The sequence below is a fragment of the Rhinopithecus bieti genome, unplaced genomic scaffold (assembly GCF_001698545.2).
Source record: "Rhinopithecus bieti isolate Rb0 unplaced genomic scaffold, ASM169854v2 scaffold_29928, whole genome shotgun sequence".
Classification (NCBI taxonomy): Eukaryota; Metazoa; Chordata; class Mammalia; order Primates; family Cercopithecidae; genus Rhinopithecus; species Rhinopithecus bieti.
Window position 1 is genome coordinate 2,973,125 of NW_016814053.1, and position 22,570 is coordinate 2,995,694.

Sequence of the window (22,570 nt, forward strand, 5' to 3'; positions counted from 1 at the left end):
AAAAAAAAAAAAAAAAAAAAAAAAAAGAGAAAAGAATAATCCAAGTAAAACTCTAAAACAGTTCCCAGTGCCTTGTGGAACATTAATGTATGTCAACTCCATTTTCTTCTTCCTATTACTATTATTTCTCAGACTCCCCTTGTTTAGTTTTGGTGCCAAGGTTGTAATAGTACCTAAAGAAAGACTGAGAGATTTCTATTTTACTTTTCAATATAGCTTATATAAAATTAAGATTTTATGTTTATTGAAGCTTTGGTAATATTAGTAGAAATCATCTGGCTTTAGGAATTTATATGGATAAAATTTGTGGATAGTCTTTAAAATTATAGACTTACTCATGTTTTATTTCTTTTGAGTCAGTATTGACACATTTATTGAAAATTATAAATTCATTTCTCAAAATGTGGGTTCATAGTTTTCACTTAAGATTAGGTTTGAATCCCTGGTTCATCTGAAATGCTGTTCTCTTTTCTACTGCTACCATTGTCTAACTTGTACAATCTCCTTTCCTTAACGCGTCTTACCGGAAAATCATCTATTTGATTTGCCATTTCAGAAAAAGAACTTCATTTTATTATTCTTTTCTATCATTTCTATTATTATTATTATTATTATTATTATTATTATTTTGAGACAGGGTCTTGCTTTGTCACCCAAACTGGAGTGTAGAGGCACCATCTCGGCTTACTGCAACCAACCTCCACCTTCTGGGCTCAAGTGCTTGATCCTCCCACCTCAGCCTCCTGAGTAGCTGGGACCATAGGTGAATGCCACCATGCTCAACTAATTTTTTATATTTTTGATAGAGATTGGTTTCCACCTTGTTGCCCAGGCTGGTATCGAACTCCCAAGCTCAAGCGATCCACCCGCCTCGGCCTCCCAAAGTGCCCTTTATGTTTATTATATGCATCCGTCTACTTTCTTCAAGTTCCATCTTTCTCTTTCTAACTTCTTGAATTGAATGCTTAGTTCACCTCATTTCTAGTTCAATGTGATATATATACACACACATGTATATACTTTTTACTTTTAATACTGCTTTAGGCATATCATACAAGTTTTGACATCTCGTGCTAATAATTTCTATCATGAGTTGTTAACTCACAAGTCATTTGGAAATATTTTCTTTGTGTGGTATCATGGAAATATATTTGATCTTTTTCCTTGATTTTTGACAGAGCTCTGAATCTCTTGTAATTCTCTGAGTGATAGGGGTGATAGGGGCATATATGTGTGTGTGTGTGTATGTGTGTGTGTGTGTGTGTGTGTGTGTGTGTAGTTGCCCAGGCTGGAGTGCAATGGCATGATCTTGGCTCACTGCAACCTCCGCCTCCCGGGTTCAAGCAATTCTTCTGCCTCAGCCTCCTGAGTAACTGGGATTACAGGCATGTGCCACCATGCCCGGCTTATTTTGTACTTTTAGAAGAGACAGGATTTCTCCACATTGGTCAGGCTGGTCTCACTCCTGACCTCAGGCGATCTGCCCGCCTCGGCCTCCCAAAGTGCTGGGATTACAGGAGTGTGAGCTACCATGCCAGGCTGATAGGAGCATATTTTGTTCTAATGAAGTGACTCTTGGTTGGGCCCTTAGATCACTTCAGTATGGAGACTGGTCACCAATCAGAAGACTTGATTAGAAGCCTGAAACTTTCAGCGCCATCCCTTAACCTCCAGGTAGGAAGAAAGGGCTGGACATTGAGTTAATAATTGATCATTCCTTTGTGATTTAACTTCCATAAAAATTCCTAAACAATGGGATTTGGAGAGCTTCTGGGTTGGTGAATGCATCCATATACTGGGGGGGTGGCACATCCCAACTCCACAGGACAGAGGCTCCTGTGCTTGGGACACATCTGGACTTCACTCTATGTACCTGTTCATTTAGCTCATTTGTACCCTTTATAATAAATGAGTAAGTACAAGTAAGGTGCTTTCCTGAGTTCTGTGAGCTGTTCACAACCTGAAGGAGGGGATTATGGGATTCCACAGCCTTATAGCTAAGTCAGTTGGAGGCATCAGTAATCTGGGAACCTCATACTTGTGACTGATTCATGGTACTGAGTCCTTAAGCCTTTGGTGTCTGATACTAACTCTGGTTAGTTAGTGTCAGAATTGAACTGAATTGTAGAATACCCAAATGGTGCCAAGGAATTGTACAATTGGTTGTGGGTGTGGAAAATCCCCTACACATTTGGTGTCAGAATCTGTTGATGTCAGGCGGAAAAAGCACCTCTCATTTGGCATGTGTGTTCCAGTATTTGAAAGTTATGTTTTTCTGCTTCATTTCAGAATTCTAAATGTCATATAGGTCAATACTGATTATTATAATTATTTGAATATTCTGTGTCATACCAATTTTTGTCTAGGTGACGTTGCCTTCTGACAAAGATGTGTTAAAATCTACCTCTGTGATTTTTTCATCTTTTCCCCTTATAACCTTGCAGCTTTTTGCTTTATATATTTTGAGACCATATTGTTTAGCACAACAATCAAGGTCATTCTATCTTCCTGAAAAACAATTCCCTTCTCATTTTGTGTGTTTAATACTAATAACTCTGTCATAAATTCCATTTTGTCTGATTATAATAAGACTCTCCTAGCTTTCTCATTTGGTGTGGTTAATACTAATAACTGTTTTAAATTCCATTTTGTCTGATGTAATAAGGCTCTCCTAGCTTTCTTGTACTTACTATTTGCCTGGCGTATATTTTTTCATCTGTACCTTGTAAATATCATACAGTTGGAATTTCAAAAATTCCAGTCTGAAACTATAGCCAGTGGTTTCAATTTTCTTACAGTTATTACTAGTATATTTGGATCTATTTCTTCCATCTAATTTTCTGTTTTTGCATCATTCTCCTTTCTTTTGCTCTTTTGGTCCATTTGAGTTTTGTTTTCCTCTTCTTCTTTTCTAGTTTGGGAGTTATACTTTTATTTCTATTAGTGATAATCTTTAAATTCTTGTCATTAATACTTGACTAAGTTTAAAGTTAATGTTTAAAGCAATGTGAGGACTTCCACTTGTCTGTTCAGCTTTATTGAGTTACACTTGATAAATAAAAATTGTATATGTTTAAAGTGTACAATGCAATGATTTGACATACATATACATTGTGAAACCATCACCAGATTCAGGTGAATTAACATAATTTGTCACCTCAGAGTTACTTTTTTGTGTGCTGAGAACACAAAAAATCTTTTCTCTTAGCAAATGTTAAGTATACCATACAGTACTATTATTAACAATAATCACCATGCTGTACATTAGATTCCCAAAACTTATCCATCAGATAATTTAAAGTTTGTACCCTTTATTTTACCATTTTCCCATTCCCTGCCCAGTCAGCTCCTGGAAATCACCATCTACTGTCTGCTTCTATGAGTTCAACTTTTTAAAGATTCCACGTATAAGTGAGGTCATACTTGAGGTCGTGAGTATTTTTCTTTCTGTGTCTGGCTTATTTCACTTAGAATAACCTCCTTCGGGTTTATCCATATTGTTGCAAATGGCAAAATTTCCTTCTTTTTTAATATTCGTATATATGTGTGTGTATATATATATCTAAAATGAGATATTATATATACATATATGTATATAATGATGCTATATATACATCTATATGGAATTTATGTGGAATAATTTAGATATGCCATTGTATATATGGAATCTATATATACATGTAATTTGTGGATTATTTCACATTTTCTTTATCCATTCATCTGAGAATTTCCACTTTTTAAACTCAGCTCCTCTTCCATTTCCATGTTATTAGTGACTTCTATTGTCGTCTATCTAGTTATAACTTCCTCATTAGTTGTCTGAATTATTTTTATGCTTTGTTTACAGTCAATTCTGTTTCTATTTATCATAATATTTACTGATATTTGTGTTCATCATTGCATTGTGCTTTTTACTTCTTTGTTCTGGACTAAATTTCCTTAATGAAGTGTATTTTTAGTAGGAGTTTCAGTGACAGTCTCTGAATGGTAAATTTTCCTTGCCTTTTTCCATAAACATCTTTAGTCTCCTCTCTCTTGGAGTTTTGTTGACTTAGGTGTTGTATTCTAGGTTGACAGTTTTTTTTCAAACAATAGTATGAAAATATAATTTGATTTTCCTGTGGGATATTCTGTTGCTAATGGGAAGTCTACTGGGGATCCGGCTGTAATTTTTTTTTGTTGGCAATTTGTTTCTTCTCTTTGTTTGCTTGGGAGATTTTCTGTTGTTTTAGCTATTCTGCAATTTTACCACAATGTGTCTAGTAGTAGATTCATTTTCATTTAGCCTCTTCAGCATTTGGGTACTTTTTCATTCTGAAGAATTACACATTCAGTTCTGGAAAAATCTTAATCATTGTCTTTTCAAATATTACCTCACCCTCATTCTCTCTTTTTTCTCTTTTTGGAGATTTTCATACCCTAGCCTTTATATCTCTTAACTACTTTCATATTTCCCATCTTTTTATTATTCTCTGCTGTATTCTGTATAATTTCTTTGGATCTAGTTCCCATTTATCTAATATTCTCAACTCTGTTTAATCTGTCACATATTTTGAGCTTCTAATTTTATTTTATTATTATTACTATGTTTGAGACAAGCTCTCACTCTGTCACCCAGGCTAGACTAGTGCAGTAGCATGATCTCAGCTCACTGGAACTTCAGCCTCCTGGGTTCAAGTGATTCTTATGCCTCAGCCTCCCAAGTAGCTGGGATTGCAGGTATGCACCATTACGCCCAGCTAACTTTTGTATTTTTAGTAGAGATGGGATTTTGCCATGTTGGCCAGGCTGGTCTTGAACTCATGGCCTCAAGTAATACCCCCTCCTCGGCCTCCCAAAGTGCTGGAGTTACAGGTGTGAGCCACTGTGCCTGACCTTGAGCTTCTAATTTTAAGCACTATATTTTTCATTTCTATAAATTTTGCTTTTTAAAAAATCTGTCCTTTTTCATAATTTTATTATTATTTTAGCAAAGTTTTAATAATTTTAAACATACATATTTTTTAGTCTGTTTCAGTTCTCTTCTCTCCCAGTACTTGGAATGATAATTCTCTCATGTATTAATTACATCTGCTGGCATTCCATTCCCTCTTGGTCCTTTATTCTTTGTGTGTGTGTGTGTGTGTGTGTGTGTGTGTGTGTGTGTGTGTGTATTGTAATACTTTATTTTAAATAGAGTTCATTATCAGCAGTTTTTTTTTTTCCTTGTGGGATTTCTGTGTTCTCAGTTGGTTTAAGTGCCCCTCCAAGAAATAGCTTACACATGGTTTCAAGAAAGTTCAATATTTCTTGCTATTGGTTGCAACAGAGAGGACAGAGCTAGCAGCCACTGAGAGACAAATCCCAAGTGAGCGAGGACAAAATGAATGGAGCAAGGACCTAGAGAAGGTGAGAAGCTAAAGGATGAGGAGTCCAGGTATAGTATAACTTTATAAAAAGGAAGAGGAATATGTCTTTCTTTTCAATAGAAGGAAAGGTAAAACTGTGATGAAAAACAGAAAATTTTGAGTAAAAAACTTGAGAGAGGCCCAAGAAATGATTTATTCTTCTTAGAAATGACAAGAGATGAGTTGTCTTTGCAGGTAAGGCACTCAGATAGTTATGTGTCTGAGGAGACTAATGCTGTTAGAAGTGCCGTAGGGCAACAGGAAAAGTTAGCAGAAAGGATTGTCAAGAAGAAGTGAGGGCCCAGCCAGGATTTAGAGAAAACAGACTTGTGGGATACAATCTATGTGCTTTGGTGATTTTTCCCACACTACTTGGCAGCTATGGATAGAGGGAAGATAGGTATGGGTTTGCCAGATTCATTGATTGACAATCCAGCCATAGGAGGCAGTTTGGGAGTGAGCAATTCTAAGATTCCTGCAAAAGCCCTATTTAAATCATTTCTAATGGATTCCAGGTTGGGTAAGGGGCAAAAGAAGCCAGAAAGACTCTGATGAATGAGGAGACAAGAGAAGAATCTAGAAAATGGAGACTCAGCGAAGGTGAGGACAGATCGACAGGAATGAGAGGGCTGTGGGGTAAAAAGTGAAGGAAGTGAGGTCAGGAAAGGGGATTTTCCAGCTTGAGGTCTTGGCCATGAAATAGTTCTCGGTGCCGAGCATACCAGTAATTATTTGTGGCTCAGTTATTTCCTAGATCCTTGCTATCTGGAGGAAAAGTTAGTGACTCCGAGCTGCAGCATGGAGTCTCTCAGCTTCAACTTTCTATTGTAAAAAGTGAGAATGTCAGCCTTGCAGAACTATTATCCTACTTTTCAAAAAAAGATACATATTAGGTGCTCAGCAATTTAAAAAATCTCTGGGGATTGTGTCTAAAATTATCATATTCTAAAGCCATGAGGGGGTCTATCAAGGCAAATATTTTATTTTATTTATTTATTTATTTATTTATTTATTTAATTTTATTTATTTTTTTTTTTTTTGAGACAGAGTCTCACTCTGTCGCCGGGCTGGAGTGCAGTGGCGGATCTCAGCTCAACTGCATAGCTCCGCCTCCGGGTTCACGCCATTCTCCTGCCTCAGCCTCCGAGTAGCTTGGGACTACAGGCGCCGCACACCTCCCCGGCTAGATTTTTGTATTTTTTTTTAGTAGAGACATGGGTTTCACCGGGTTATGCCAGGAATGGTCTCGATCTCCTGACCTCGTGATCTGCCCACCTCGGCCTCCCAAAGTACTGGGATTACAGGCTTGAGCCACCGCGCCCGGCCAAGGCAAATATTTTAATATCACTTGAGGACTTTGAGCCCCATTTCTTCAAATGCTTGCCCATGATTCCTGGAACTTTTGCTTTCTGGGTGAAGTCTTGGTTTAGCATGTGCAGCAAATAACACAGAACACAGCCACTCCCTGAGAGCATCTCCACCTCCCCTCTCCTCTCCTGTGACTTACGTTTTCCTCAGTGAGCTGGCTGCCACCTCTGCAGCTGCCCTTTGAAGCATTTCTCCAGAGTGGTGACCGTCATTAGCTGTGCTGCGGCTTGGCTGTTCTCCCTGCCAACTGTGGTTGTGTCTGCCCTCCCTTTCCATAGGACGTGCTGGCAGGCTTGGTGCTTTACCAAATCACAGCGGCCTTTGTGGGTCTCTGTCAGCATTCCTTTTCTTTTGCTTTCTTTGTCTAGGTTGTTTCTAGAAGGGAGCAGAACTTGGTTGCTGAGTTATCACTGGCTGTGATGTGGGAAGTCAGAACAGTTCTTTACCTTTTCTTGTTTATTTATGATCTCTTCCCTCCAGAATGCTGAGAGTGTTTTGAAGGAGAAGATTCATAGGAAGAAACAAACAAATTTAACTGGGATAATAGGTTGGGATGGGACACACTTCCAGTCCAATCTTGCTGTCCACTTAGTGGTAGGGAGGGGTCAGTTCACTGTGCTGTTTCATTGGGACTTACTTTGGCATCCTCATACTGAGTTAAGTGTAGAGAATGCAGTGATGGGATTGCATTAGCCTTCAAAGAGGTGCTTACTTGTGACTGGCCTACTTAGAAAAAATGGAGTGGAAAAAAAAAAGGAATGTTTTGATGCAGAAAGAAAAATAAGGTAGTAGAAGGTAGAAATAGAGAACCGTAGTGAAGGACCAAGCAGATGGACTGTATCAGCTCTAAAATGTCCCTGGACTGTGTTCTTCCTGGCCATGTCCTGGATTTTCCATTCTTGCTGACATTTCCAAGTCATAAATCAAGGGGAAATACTCGAAGAGCCTTATGATTTCGTTGAAATATGAGCAGCCAGGACACCCTCTGGGTGGAGTAGGACTTGCAGGTGCTGGAGGTGGGCGGGCAGGACATGAGTTGAACAGCAGGCAGGGATATTGGGCAGGGGTGGCCATTGCCTATGGTGTCCAAAATTTCACCTTTTTAAAAGAAACTTTGGGATTTTGGCCTATGAAGGACAGTCCAGTGAGTCATTTCTGCTGGGCTGGGATGGGAAATTACTGGGTTTTGGTCTTATGATTCTGAAAGTCTGCAGATGTGCAACCATAAGTCTTTTTTATTCTCCTTTACTCTGCCTTTTAAAAAGTTAACAGTTAACAAAACCCTCCCTATTCTGCCGCAGGTGGATCAAATCCTTTTTCTCTCATTTGACCCCATTATAGTCTTGAGAACTAGCTAGACACTTTTCAGATTAAGAAGCTGTGTCTTGCCCAAATTCCTGTCCTCATGACAAGTTTTCCCCAAATCTAGGACTAATTCCTGGTCGACTGCTTTACATATTCACATCAGTGGTGGCTTCAGTTCTGTGCATATTCTAATACTTGACATGGATGTCTATCTTACGGACTTTCTTTCTGGAGTCCTTTAAGGACTATTCTTAATTGCTTGATGCCATAGGCTGCGGGTTATGACTGTGAGAGGGGTACTGTGCTAATCTCTAGACATACATGATTTTGTTTACATTTTATACCCCTGTGAAGTAGGTATTATTATTCTCATTTTGTAGCATAATAAAATGAGGTTTAGTAGTGTTACATAAAGTGACAAGAAGTTGGTAGTGGCTGAGCTAGGATTTGAACCCAGGTCTATCCTACCTCTAAGCTTAAGTGCCTAATTAGTCTGCTGGAGACTCAATCTGGAGTCCATGCCCCTGTCACTCCTAGATTCTATGTAACGTTTTGTACATGTTTTTCCGGGAAGAGGGATCCTGGTCTATATCAGATTTTCAAAGGGCTACGATCCCAACAAAGCTAAGAACACTGTACTCAACTATTAGAGTTGGTGGATCAGTTAGGATGCTCTTGGTTGCAAATAAAGCAGAACTGAACTCAAACTGGCTGTGTCAGTGTTCACGTACAGTTTAATCAGGATTCCTGCTCTGTTGCTCTGTAACAGTCCTGGCTTCATCCTCCTCCGTGTATAGGCTTTGTCCTCAGGCTTCCCTTATTGATAGCAAAATGCTTGCAACAGTTCTGGGTCCAATGTCTTCACACACAGGTCCAAAAGAAGAGCATTTCTCCCATCTATACTGTCCAACAAAACTTGTGGGCTTCATTGTTGGCCATGGGGCCAAGTGAGATCCTGTGCCCCTGTCTTGAGCAGTCATGGGAACTGGGGGATGCCATGCATGGATTGGCTGCAGCCTGTGTTCCTTGTGCATTCCTGAATCCATCACAGTCCTAACCAGGATAAGATTACATTGAGTGCCTTAGGCCACTGCAGTAGGGCATAGGGTCATTTTTACCCCATTGACATGGCTGATTGCTAATGGTCAGGGGAGAGGTGAAGTGGATGATGGGCAGGCATCCAACAATACTCAAAATAGTTAGTATTCTTCCCATGGCATCTCAAAGATTTTGCAACAGTCTCCATATCTTAGTGGGACAAGACGAAAGCAAATTCAGCTTCTAGGAGGATGCTTTTTGGCATTTCATTGTTCTCTTTGATTTGAAGAGTTTAATATGCTGCCTTTTCCCCATCCCCAATCAGAGTCTATTTAGTGAGGCAAGATGTCCCTACCAACGAGGAGATATTTCCTTTAGATGCAGTTCTAATTAGAACTGCTGCTTCTGAGAAACACTTTCACGGCCTGAGTTATAAACTCCTTTGTTATATTTTCCTCTTGTTTAAGAATGTATAGTCTCAGAATCCAAGGGTGGATGGAAAGAGGAAGAGCAATTGAAAATGAGAATGTGAAAGAAGACAGAAGTCTTTTTTATGAGAACTTAAGCAGAGTGATGACTGCATGTGTCTGAAAATATAATTATCCTCTTTTGTTTGCTTGATAGAGTTTTGATAGATAGAATCTTGACAGCTCTGTTATGAAACGTTAAAATGTAATTTAGGTTAAAAATCTTAATTATCTTAAATTATAGTCTGAAGTCATGTTCTAGACTTTGATCCTTTTATCATGTGTGACACAGTAGAGGCTGCAGGTGCAGCTAATCCAGCTGCTGTGTTTGCATAAAAGTGAAAAAAGTGGTTGATTGACTCACTGGACACCCCTGGAGGGGATATATGTGCGCATAGAAGGAAACCAGTGGGATTTGCCTTCTGCCCCGCAATCCCTAGGTGATACTGTTAACTTTAGAGCAGAGGAGTATTGTGGGTACTTATATTCATTAGAGAATAAAGCCCAAGTTCCTTAGAGCAACATTCAGGCCCTTAAGGACATGGTCATAAACTACCCTCTCAGGCTCAGGGAGACATATGTGCAGTGAAGAGGGTGTGGGCCTCAGAGTCAGACACTAGACTCCTACCTCCCCCCACTGACTTGCTAAGCAAACTGGGATTTGCTATTTAAGATCTCTAAGCTTCAGTTTCTTCCATTTACCATAAACGCAAAGAAGACACACTGACCTTCCTTGTGGAGTTGAATCACCTCATCACTCCTCTGTACTCTCCCAGGTATCTGCTTCCTCTCTCTTCCTCTCTCCCTTTCTTACATTGTTATTTTTATTTCACATGGCCTCTCTCTTTCTCTCTCTCCCTCACCAATCAAGGAGATGGAATGTTCATTAGGCACATGGACTGCATGTCCTCCCCTCCCTTCATCTCCTAGTCTTAGTAGAGCGATTGGTCACATGATTAAGTGCTAGATACAATTTTGCTAAAATGAGTGCTTAACAACATCCTTCATCATCCATTTGACCTTCTTAGCAAACGTCAATTAAAAAATGAAATACCGAAGTGAGTCAGAAGGAGAGCGGGCTGGTTGAGGTGAGACATAGCTTTGTAGAGTGGGTGCTGGAGTTTGACCCAATGGGTTTAAGTTCTGGCTAAATGATGACCTTGGGCAGGTTACCATTCTGGGCTCAGTTTCCTCTGTAAGATAGGGATGATAATAGACCCTCTTTAGAGGGTTGCTATGAGAAAAAAAAATGAGATAATAAAAAATATACTTAGGAGAATGAGCACTTAATTAACATGACCTATTGTTCCCCTAGAAGATTAGTTCTGCCGGGTAAGAACTTGACGGTACACTCATGAAATCTGATGCAAGTCTTATTCTTTCATGAGATGAAAACTGAGCAAGAGCTGAGAAATCCTTTTATGTCTTTCTCCTCACTTTGTCCAAGGTGGGGAATAAGATACATAGGACTATAGGATATTTCCTGTAGACAACCTGAGCATTACTGAGAGGGGAGAGGGAGTGTGTGAATCTTGTGTCCCGGCCTGACCACATGGCTGCCTATTTCACCATGTCAGGGGGCTGCCAGCCTCTGAGGTATTGTCCCTTTTGACATCTTCAGAAGCCACCTATCATGAAGACTAAATTCTACATCTGTCTTCTCTAGAAAACAGAGTCAAAAATCAACATCTATAAGGCACTTATTGCATAGCTATTATGACATAGATAATATCATTTAATTCACACAATAATCTCCTAAATTCGTTGCTATCATTATCTCAACCTCACAGAGGAGGAGACTGAAGAACAAAGCAGTCAAGTACATTGCCCAGGGTATACTGGTTAGAAGTGGTAGAGGCAGAATTCGCATCCACCTCTGGCCCTGCTGCCTCTTCTGCTCATGATATCTGTGCCCCAGGGTTCTAGATGGGACCATGCATCCATGATACCCACAAGGCTGTCCATTCCTACATAGTGTTCTTCTCCTCTGACCTCCTAGTGAATGGTGATAAAGGTTAATGACTACTTGGACTTTAATGTCTGTGGCTGTTGTTTCAAAGGCAGAATCATCATTTAAAAGAGGCTTAGGAAGGCTTAATGAATTTAGTTGTCAGAAATATGACTCTCCTAAGGCTTGGGGTGAGTTGAAAGAGAACTCAACACAAGCCCATCAGCTTGATGCAATGTCCTGCTTAGGGCTTGCAGGAGTCCAGTGTAAAGGCAAATAAAAGACCCAGGTGCAAAAATGGGTTGGCATGCACTTCCTTTTTTCCATCAGATGGGGCGTCCTTACTCCCAGTCTTTCCAGATGCTCTTCCCACTCTTCAATGGCTCCTGGCTCAGAAATCCTGTGCACCTGGAAGAAAGTGAAAACCAGTTTTTCAATAAACACATTACACAGACTTATTGTGAACCCCGGGTAGAATCTAGCATTGGAGGGAGAAGAGAACTTGGTTTTATTACTCTACAGAGCACTTGAATTCTACTTTTTTGAAGAAGCACCAGTGGTGTTCTGGGGCATCTCTTGTGCCCAGGAAGCTCATGGGAGCATTCACTGCCTCAGTTAGGGGAAATCTCCAGAGAATATTTCTCTCGTTTGAAATAGAGATTCTAACTCATGCTTAGAGGATCATTTATACAATATTCTTTTGGGAGCCTGGTTGTTTAACATCTGCTTTGGGGCAGGAGTATTTTTCTAAAAAAATACTTTATTTCTTTCTTATTAACAGTTGTCTACCCTACAAAATTGCCATGTGCAAACAGGATGGGTGTTAATAAGGCTGCAAAAGTTATTGTGGAAATCCATTTGGCCTCAGGCCTCTGTATACGGCATGCTAAGACACAGAGAAGAATTACTCAGCCTGGGTGCCAGCTGAGATGCTCTACCCAGCTCTGCCCTGCCTTTTTGGAAGCTTTCTTTGTTTCCTTACTTTTGACATGTGGGATTGTAAATTTGAGAGCTTCCTGAGATGTCAGCCATGAGAAGCCAGATTCTGTGTAATGCTACCTATGTAGTCTTCCAGACTTGAAAATAAACAGACATATAAGTATTTGAAAGGCCAAACAAGGAAAACTATGAGCCAAAGAAAGACTGAAACAAGATGTGACAAGTCTCATGTAAATTATTCATAATTCTGTTCTGATTCATAGTAGAGTTAAAATAACCTGTAAGCCCAACACTGCAGCTGGTTAAGAGAGCACTGGTGTGTTTGTCTCCTTCAGTGAGGGCAGGCTGAGTGGAGGCCTGTGGCCAGGAGATCCCTGCAGATAAAAAATGACTCTTCAAGGTCAAATGGCCTGTTGGCTGAGGGTCTCAAAGATTTGGTAATCAGAGTTGGAGTATAACCAAGGAAGAGGCTGAGGAAAATCTGGATAGACCTTTCTGCGGGTGGTGGCCGCTTCTCTGCCTTTGCCCCACCCATTGCAGATTGTCTCTGGAAAACGAAGTTCCCACAGCTCCATTTTTTCTTCAGAGTAGGATTGATGAGCTATCTACTTTAAAATTACCTACACCACTTATTAAAATGCACACTTCAGGCCCTATCCCATGAAATCAGGAACTTTGTCCATGCAGCTGAGAAATCTGCTCTTCTAGAAAATACCCCAGATAATTCTTGGTATTAAAAGTTTGAAAATCACTGCTAAAGCCTAATAGGCAAATACTTTCTTGGACTCCAGCATAATCTAAGTTTTTCTTTAATTCAGGGAGAGAAGGATCTGTTATGATCCAGATTGGACATAAATGGGCAAGAATTTGATGCATCCCAGCATACTTACTCAGTGGTTCAGAAAACGAATTAGCAAGTGTTTACGTACTTTTGTCATAGGAGAGGAGCTCAATAATGTTTGTTTTGCTTGTTAATTTGTTGTAATGTCACCAAGGAGAGACACTCAGGCCATGTGGCAGGTTCTTGTCCTTAAAGAACTTCTGCTCTATAAAATCCTGTGAAGTAACATATAATTAAGTACTAAATTACCTGGTGGGAGAGTTAAATATTAGGTAAAAACCAAAGTCTGGCATAATCAGGAGAAGCTTCATGGAGGAGATAGGATGTAAGCTGGATTGTGAAGAATTGGTAGGGTGGGAACCTTGAGAAAGAGGAGAGGAAATTCCCGGCAAGAGGAAAATGATGTCCAGAGGCCTCAGGTGGGAGTGGGCTTGGGGGCTGATGCTGCACCCGGAAGAGCAAGGTGGCTAGTGTGGAGGGGTGATGGGAAGTGGGAAAGGTAGGTTAGATCACGAAGGACCTTAGAAACCAGGCAGAGAAATTCAGATAAGAAAAGGGAGCTACTGAAGCTATTGAAGGCTGTGGGGTAGCAAGGATCCCACTGCTCCATAGTCCCAGTCCCTTCAGGGCCAGAGGAGTGTCCGATGCTGAGTGCCACTAGCAGCTTGTAGGGAAAGTGCTGAGACATCAGACACATCTGGGGAGATTCAGCATTGGAGGTGGGTGGCCAGGGGCAGATGGGGTAACAGAGGGCAAGCGATTCTGGGGTTACTGGGCCCTGGCTGGCAGGGGAAAGGGGCAGCAAGTCAGCCCGGGGTGGCTGGAGCCAGATACAGAGTTGAGTCAAGGTCACAGGCTGTGGAATCTACAGTGGAGAGGGCCAGAGCTTCACAAGCAGGGCAGGAGGCCAAAGCAGACACTGAAGCTAGCAAGTAAGGAAAGACTTGGCACTGTGGAACTAAGGAATTAGTCTGATTATCCATGGTGAAATGAGGCTCATGGGATATGCTCTTTGGAAATTCCAATAAAAAATCAGTGCCAGGCATTAAAGGACCATCTCCCACTGCATGGACAAGGAGCTGTGGGTTATACTCAGGACTGGTTTCCCCGCATGGCAGGCTAGCCTGGCCATTCCACACTCTGCCCAGAGCTGCAGTGTAAAGAGGCATGAGACGGTACATGTTGTTGATTTCCAGGAAGTTACACTGCCCTACTTTATGGTGATGCTCATTAGTCTGCAAACCTGTATGCTGAAGAATTCCATGTCATAGAAGGAGAGGATTTTCAAATATTAAAGAGGATTTTTAGGTTACAGTTCAAGGATGGTACAGAGAAACCTTGTATCCTGTGCCAACTCTGATTGGTGGTGATTGCGTGGAGTGCTGGGGCTAGTCGGGGTTCTGCAGGAAATAGTGTACTGATTGGTTAATGATATGTACCATGGATGTGTGTGTGTGTGGAGTGGGAGGAGGTAAGTGAATGAGTGGATGATGGCACCAGTACCACCTATTTACCATGTCTGATTTAATCCCAACCTCCTGATCTCACAGGTGAGGAATCGGAAGCCCATAGATATTAAATGTGTTACGGTGGCCATAGGACTCAGGGGTAGATCGGGGAGAAAGGCTGAGACTCCTGGTCTAGTGTTTTTTTTCCCTTTGGATCACACAGCCTTCCAACCCTCCCACTCACCATGGGACTGTCACACTGACTTCATTTTCCCAGTCCCACCCTTGGCTTCTGCAAGACTTTGCATTAGGAAGTTGGCCACAGAACTAATTTGCACAATGGCTAAACTTGTTTCACATGTGATCAGGACTCTTGGGGGAAGGATTCTAGGAAAAGAAATTGCAGATTGATTCATAATTCCCGAGAGCTGGAAAATGCCATTAGGTAGGGGGATGGCAAGAGTTGACTGAGAGAGAGAGGGAGGAAGATTACTGTGGAAAGGTATCATAAGGGAAGCAGCAGTAGATTGTCACTACTTTTACAGAATTGAAGATGCACAAATTGAAGTTGGAGATTGTGGCTGCACAAAATGCAGAGTGGGGAGGAGAGAGCCTGATGTTTATTGAACAGTGCTGGGAGAGGTAACATGGGGTTTTGGAAGGCATATGGACAATGGGGTCACCCAAAGCCTGGCTCTGCTGAAACAAAGTAGGCCCACAATAAATGTTAGCCAAAAAAGCCAGCTGTGCTTTCAATGTTTCATCCTCCCAACTCCACCTTGAGAGTGGATATGATTAGCCCCATCTTTACTAAAATAGGAAGCAACTGTGGTCTCAGAATGGCTAACAAACTCATCCAGGTATGCAAGTGGCTGATCACATTACAGATTCCAAATTCCATTCTCTTTTCCCTGGTAGTAAGAATGTCTCCTGAGCGTACCTACTATGTAAGAGAATGAAAAGAGTTTTCTCTTTCTGCTTATTACCTTGCTCTTGGGTGGAAAACAACCAGCTTCTAGTCTATGGGACAGGAATCTAACTTTATTCTGAATTCCTAGAGTAGAAATTAGCTCTGTTTGTTGTTCTTGAGTTGTATGCATGTTTTCTTGAGGAATTAACTTTATAACAAAAGAGTATGATTGGAACTTTTGTAATTGCACCTGTTACTTCTATTATTTAACTTCTCTCCCTCCCCTGTTTTATTGCTAAAAGAATCAGTGATAAATTATTTATTTGGAGAAATGTGCAGCCTGCTGAGTCCAGACTGCTCTCATATGCTTTTGGTATCTTGAGACGTAAAATGTTGTTATTTGAATCTGTTTGAAGGAACTTCCGGCACATGCCCGGGCAGGGCCTCAGGGTGGGTGGAGCTCAGGTCGACTGCTGGCTCTTGCAGGCTAATCACAGGGCAACATGGTTCCCATCTTACTACCAGCTTCAGAAATTAAACCTACACTTCTGGGGCCTGGTAGAAAACCACTGACTCTTCTGCCAAGCAGGAGCTGTGCCCTCAGGGACCATCTGCAGAGATAGTGTGGCCAATTATGGGCATTCAAAGCAAGCCAACTGGTTTAAGCCTTCTTTCCCTCCCAGTGTTGGCTGCTGGCAACAAACTCAGAATCTGGAGGATGCTGGGGGAAGAGTCATCCCTGAGGCCTCTCTTCACTCTCACAACTGCACTATCTCTAATTTAATGTAGTCTGAGAGTCTCACAACCACACCATGAACCATGGAGCATCCGTCAATCTCATTGAACACATGAGGAGACCAGGACCCAGTCTCCTTGATCCTTAACAATGAAATGGAAACCCAGCTTTTACATTTCTTTAAAAATAATTATTTAAATGAAAAAAATTACATTATGCTGCTTCTTTCTGAAGAGAGATCATTATAACACAAGTGAAAAAAAAAAGAAATTTTAATACTTCTCTGCTTCCTTTTAGGAGGGGAAGACAGCAAAATTATGACAACCAAAAAAACTTAACTATGTGACGTTTCAACAGCTCCTACTGTCTTGCTTAAAAGACTTTGCAAGTGTTACATATTTTTGCTTTTAAAACACTGAATCTAAAAGTCTGCTATTATGATTTTAAAATTTTATATACATATTTATTGGGAAATAAGCCATAGTAAAGAGCTTAGAAATTGCTATAAAAGTAGAAAACAAATGCCATCCTAAAGTAAAAATTCAGAAATAACTATTTACTTTCCTATACTTCTTCAGGTTTTTCTTTGCTATGCCTACATATGTTTCTTTAAACAAAATTAAGATTTTGCTGCATACAGTTTGGAGTCCTATATTTTTTTCCACTGGAGATTATATCATCCTATTTTTGTAATATTAAGATTCAAATGTATTATTACTTTTTGAACTGCAAACAAAATTGTATTATATATAATATATAACATGTTTTAGATATATATTATTGAATAAATCAAACTTCACACACTTATTATTTTTGTGTGGTGAAAACACATGAAATCTACTCTCTGAGCAACTTTCAGTTATACAATGCATTATTATTAATAATAGTCACTATGCTGTATCAAATACATTATTTTTAATGGCTGTGTAATATTTTCCCATTCCTTTCTTGAAACATTTCTTCTTGGCTGCTGGGACATTTCTCTCTTGGTTCTCCTCCTTAGAATCTTCTAAGTCTTTTTTGCAGAACCTCTTCATCTCTCCCCAGCCTCTAATAGCAGGAGGTGCCTCAGAACTCAATCCTGAGGCCTCAGACCTCTCCTCTTCCTTCTCTATCTGTGTTCACTTGCCAGGAGTGCCCATCAAGCACTATGGCCTCAAATACTATCCGCCCATCCCCATCAACTCCTAGATTCTATCTCCAGCCTCACTTTCCCCCCGAATACTGCCTATTTGACATCCGCACTGGGATGATCAATGATGTACTAAACTTACTATGTCTTAAGCTAAACTTCTAATGAACCTGCACTCCAGGTTCCCCTTCCCAGCAAATGGCAACTTCATCCTTGACCTCAAACCTCCAGGCCTCAAACCTCATCTGAGGTCTTCTCTGACTCTTTTCTCTTACATCACATATTCAGTCCTTCACAAAACCTGCCAGTCTTGCCCTTTGAGTCGTTCCAGAATCATATGCGATTCCCATCTCACCTCACCTTCCCTGCAGCCGCACTGGCCCAAGCCATCTTCATCTCTTGGTTGGATAATTTCAGGAGCCCCCTGATGGGTCTTCGCCTGGATTCCATCCTGGTCCCATGACAGTTTATACTCAACACAGTAACCAGATAATGTTATGGATCTGCTCAAACCCTCAAAGGCATTGCAGTGTCACTGCCAGTAAGTGCCTCTATCTCCCACTGCTGCCTCTATCCCACACCCCTCTGGCCCTTATCCACTCTGCTCCGGCCACACCGGTGTCCAGCTTCCTCTCCTTTGGAACTTTACTTTGCTGTGTCCTGACCTGATATGTTCTGTCCCCAAATGCCTGCCTATCTTGTTCCCTCCTTGCTTCAGGTTCCTGTTCAAATACCATCTTACCTGTGAAACTCTCTACATAGTCTTTATAAAGAGCAGTCTCTCTACCCAATATTCCTTTCCCTGCAATCTTACCTATTTTAATTTTTCTCATCTTGTTTTTTTCTGTGTGGCATATATATTCATTTCCTAGGGCTGCCATAACCACGTACCACAAAGTAGGTGGCCTCAAACAACAGAAATTTATTCTCACCTTGTTCTGGAGGTCAGAAGTCCGGAATCAAAATGTCAGGAGTGTTGGTTCCTTAGCTCTCTCCTAGCTTCTTGTAAATGGCTCACAAACCTTGGCATTCCATAGCTTGTGGATGTATCACTCCAGTGTCTCCCTCTATCTTCACGTGGCCATCTTCCCTCTTTGTCTCTCTCTTAGAAGAATACCAGCCATATTGAAGTAAGAGCCTATTCTACTCTAGTCTGACCAATTTAATCAGTAACTAGTTACATCCGCAATGATCTTATTTCCAAATAGTTTACTTTCTGAGATCCTGGGGGTTGGACTTCAACACATCATTTTTGGAGGACCCATTCAACCCGTAACAGCATACAAAGTATTTACTGGTTGATTTTTTTAGCACCTGTCTTTACCCACAAAAACATAAGCTATTTCTGTTCACTGATGTATCCTCCATGACTAGAATACTTGGTACAGAGTAAGCATTCAATCAATACTTTTTAAATGAATGAATAACTATGGAAATCCCATTTTCTAATATTTTCTAAACGTCTTGCTAATGTAAATACTGGTATAGTGAAAGTTTTTATGCATAATTATTCACCTGCATCTTCCCTATCATCCCTGCATGAATAGGGAAATCCTATTCATTCAGATGTTGCTCAAATGGAATTTGTGGTCACTTGAAGGAAAGGGTGACCTGGTTCATGTTTGCTAACTGTTAAGCAAATTAAGAGTGGAGTCAGTTTTAGTGGGCAGTAACTCAAATCCTAAAGATTATGTGTGGTTATATAACCTTTTTTCCTATTTAAGAATTGGTTTGCCTTTTTCCCAAGTTTTTGCATAACGTCATAGTTACATTTAATGGCCAGTATAAGAAAGTCTATTTCATGATCTGTTATGATTGGGCATTTAGTTTGTTTCTGATTTGGGAGTATTATAAATAATGTTGTAATGTCTATTTTCAAATATGTATTTTTCCCCTCACATCAGTATTTTCTCTTTAGTGTAAATTCTTAGGAATCAAAGACTCTCAAAATGTCCAAGCGATTAAATATCTTTATGGTGTTTGATATATATACTTCCCTCGTTTGAATCACATGGGCCAAAGGGTATATCCATATATTTTTTTAAAAGACATTTTACTTACACCTTCATCTTTTAAGAAAATGGCCCCTAACTCTTTTGCCAGTATTGTTATAATCATTAATTGGTTCATGTTCATTCTTAGGGAATGGAGCTTCCTGTTAACTGGGGTACCACCTGCAGGACCTGGGCCAGGCTCAAAGCTGAAGGCAACTCTGTGTGGGCTGGCTATAAGGGAGCCAATCACCCTTGGGAGGTTGGCAGAGACTGTGCCCATTAAATCCCTCCATATCGTGCAGTGCTAAATGGCCCAATCAAATCCTCTATTTAGAAGAATGTATATCAGATGATTAAAGAGAAAGCTGAAGACTCAGCTTTAGGCTGTTGTTTTTCTGGAGCAATAGTGAGCAAATATCACTGGTCATTTATGATGCTGGCTGCACATTTTAATGGGTAAACCAATGTCTTTGAATACCTATGCTGCTGATGAATAATGCCTCCTTTTGCTGGCCTTTCCCATGGTTCTTTGAAATAAACTTTTATGTTGGTTAACAATTTGTGCATATTACTTCCTTTTAACCCTGAAGGAATGACTAGTAGAGCCAGTACAATAGTGCTTTACTGAAGGGAGTACCCCTTGATAATCCTGCCGGTGGTAATGCCTATAAGCAGCTGGGTCCCAAATTCACCAATTCCACTGAGAGTCGTGTCACATATAAGCTCTCCTTTGCTTTCTCCTGTGGGGGCGGGGTGCAGCGTGGGGGGGGTTATTAATTAGAAGAATTGAGTACTTAAATGGTCCTTGCTTATTTTAAACCAAGTTCACTAACAGAGAAATGGCCTCTGGAAAATTGGCCTTTAGTGTTGAATGCTAAGTAATGTTCTTCATTCACTGGGGGAATTCATCTAATATTGACTTCAAATTATTCAACAATGAAATCATAGATTTACTGTAGACACAATAGTCCTCAAGCTTATAGAATTTGGGAGTCCCTATTGTCTACTTGAGCCTATCATTTTGTTTCTGTCATTCCCATATGTACAAGTCATGGCTAACTTGATTGCTTTGGTGTTTTCCCAGGTAATACTGACTCCAATCCAGAAGATAGTCATCAGTTTAAGTAAGTAAAACAGGAACAGAACATTGGTACTTACAGTAGGCATGATTTTAAGATAAACCCCAATGAGTCATACCCTTGTATAATCTCCTCCCCTTGAGTGTTGTTGGAGCTAATGAGTTGCGTTTAGTCAACAGAAAGCAAAGATGGTGGGATCGTCACCCCCGTGGTTATGTTATCGCTATGTAAACTGCCATTATAACAGACCGGAAGGATTCATTCTCTTTTTTGGCCTTGAAGTAGTGAGGTACCACATGGCGGAAACTGTGGGCAGCCTCCTGAGTCTGAGAGTGGCCCCTGGCCGACAGCCAGTAAGAAAACAGGAACCTCAGTCCTCCAGCTTCAAGGAAGTGAACTCTCTGAAATCCCAAACTCCAGACTCCAGAAAAGAATGCAGCTGTGTCAACACCTAGATTGCAACCTTGTGAGACCCTGAGCAGGGGACCCAGTTAGGCTGTGCCTCAACTCTTGACCTATAGAAACTGAGATGATAAATGGGTGTTGTTTTAAAACAACACTAAAACACTAAACTGGTGATGTGTTATGAAATGACAGAAATTTAATACAGTCTCCATATTCAAGGTGGAGTGTAAGAGAGTGTGTTTAAATCTCAGCTTTACTACTTATTAGTTGTACAACCATGGCAAATTACTTAACTCCTCTGAATCTGTTACCTTTGTGGTAAAATAGGAATAAAAATTATACCTATTTTAGGATGATGAAGAGGGAATGAAATGGTACACATGAATCACTTAACGTGGTAACTGACACGTAGTAACTTCTCAATACATGTTTTTCATTGTCATCAGAGGTTGGACATTTTAAATTCCATAGTTCTAAATGTTTTCATTATTTTTTCCAGGTAGCTCATGTTTTGAAGATTTTCATTTATCATATTACCTGAATTATTTATTAAGTAATCATTCATTTTTATTTCCCCACCTATTTTTTTTTCTTTTCTTTTCTTTTTTTGAGATGGAATCTCGCTTTGTCACCCAGGCTGGAGTGCAGTGGTGCAATCCTGGCTCCTGAGTATCTGACAATGCAGGTACGTGACACTATGCCCAGATAAATCTTTTGTGTTTTTTTTTTTAGTAGAGACAGGATTTCACCATGTTGCCCAAGCTGGTCTCGAACTCTTGACCTCAAGTGATCTGCCTGCCTTGGCCTTCCAAAGTGCTGCGATTACAGGCATGAGCCACTACACCCAGCCCTCCCACGTATTTCTAATTCATGACCTACATACAGCTTCTGATTAGCTTGGGGTTTTTTTTTTTTTTTTTTTTTTTTTTGAGACGGAGTCTCACTCTGTCGCCTGGGCTGGAGTGCAGTGGCCGGATCTCAGCTCACTGCAAGCTCCGCCTCCCAGGTTCACGCCATTCTCCTGCCTCAGCCTCCCGAGTAGCTGGGACTACAGGCGCCCGCCACCTCGCCCGGCTAGTTTTTTGTATTTTTTAGTAGAGACAGAGTTTCACAGTGTTAGCCAGGATGGTCTCGATCTCCTGACCTCATGATCCGCCCGTCTCGGCCTCCCAAAGTGCTGGGATTACAGACTTGAGCCACCGCACCCGGCCGGGGTATTCTTAATAGATTAACTATAATTCATGTAGTTTGGCTAAAAGCAGACATTTAGTGTTATAGTTAGTAGAATTTCCCTTAACTTTTGAAATATAAGAAATGAATTGTTGAACTTTGCCAGACTACCATTTGGAACCACAATATTAGCTCATTGATAGTAAATAGGCATCGGGTGACTTTCTGCAGCTAAACAAAGCAATCATGATTTGCCTTTATATGCCAGCATATTTGTACAGGTATTGCTGGATGGGTGAGAATGGCTGAAAAGAAAATTGTTAGTTCAACTGAAGGAACCAAGTGCCGAGAAAGAAAAAGAAGATAAAATATTAACATTTAGGTACTTAATGGCTAGGAATTA

The 22,570-nt window shown here is 40.6% G+C and overlaps 1 long non-coding RNA gene across 1 annotated transcript; it reads left to right on the top strand.

The window, feature by feature from the left end:
- Nucleotides 1-1,589: 1,589 nt before the first annotated feature.
- LOC108513688 (uncharacterized) lies at nucleotides 1,590-21,628 on the top strand. The gene is made up of 3 exons (XR_001880983.1): nucleotides 1,590-1,674; nucleotides 20,598-20,637; nucleotides 21,610-21,628. It is a non-coding gene; the product is annotated as an uncharacterized LOC108513688 (long non-coding RNA).
- The last annotated feature ends 942 nt before the right edge of the window (nucleotides 21,629-22,570 follow it).